Genomic DNA, 1,192 nt, shown 5'->3' with positions numbered 1-1,192 from the left:
CGGACACTGTACATTGGTGATGTATTAGCAACTGAAGTATGTGGAACTTATTTCAAATCTGAGACAACAAATTAAATTATAAAATCCAATTCATGCGATAATTTAAAAAAATTTTTACACTGAATAGATATTAAAGAATATAATTTCATTCATATATGGGATATAAAACTGAAAGCAACAAATAAATATGACAACAACTCACAGACAGACATCGGTTTAATGGTCACCAGAGGGAATGGGGGGAGGAGGAGGAGGGGGTAGTTAAGGGTACAGGGAGTCAAATATATGGTGATGGAAGGAGATTCGACATTGGGTGATGAACACACAGTGCAATATACAGATGATGTTTTATAGAATTGTACTCTTGAAACCCTTATAACTTTATTAAGTTATAACTCTTGAAACCCTTATAACTTTATTAACTTTATTAACTTTATTAAGTTATAAGGGTTCTATAAAACATAGAATTGTACTCTTGAAACCCAATAAATTAAAAATAAAAAAAAATTTTCAAATGATAGTACTTTCAAATTGGAAAATTCTTATCTTTAAAAGATACATTTTGAAATATCTATAAGTGAAGTAACACGATATCAAAATTTCCTTGGAAATAACCCTGGAGAAGGTCACACTTGTGTAGGGACCATGAATTGACAATATTTTAATCTGGGTAATGGGTTTGTTATAATTCTATACATGTTTAGAATTTTGCAAAATAAAATGTTAAATCCCAGTTGAACAACAGCTTTAAAATTAATTCATGTCAAAACCTTACAAAGATCCAATTTTTTCATCTGCATATTGAGGATAACTTATAGAATTCATGAGAGATTTAAATATAACTTATACAAAGTACTTAAGAGTTCCAAGAAAATACAAATAATTGAATTTGAAATGTTCTTATTATTTTTAGCAACTATTTATTATTATGGCTTTCTACAGTGCCTGACAGATTGTGGAGATGAACCTTGGCTTTTGCAAATAATATGTGACAGCTGAGGAGCATGCCTAAATTATATAATTATGATTGCTAGCCTTTTCCTCTTTCATCCACTCTATTTAAAAAATCTCATGGATTCAAATTGAAATTTCTCTGTTTAAAAAATAACATATATTTGTATTTAATGATATATCTTTAAACATGTTTGAGAGAGCAGATATAAAAGCAAGTGCTTCTAATAAATATATTTCA

The sequence above is a fragment of the Pteropus alecto genome, unplaced genomic scaffold, assembly GCF_000325575.1.
Source record: "Pteropus alecto unplaced genomic scaffold, ASM32557v1 scaffold435, whole genome shotgun sequence".
Classification (NCBI taxonomy): domain Eukaryota; kingdom Metazoa; phylum Chordata; class Mammalia; order Chiroptera; family Pteropodidae; genus Pteropus; species Pteropus alecto.
This window is presented reverse-complemented; position numbering follows the sequence as displayed.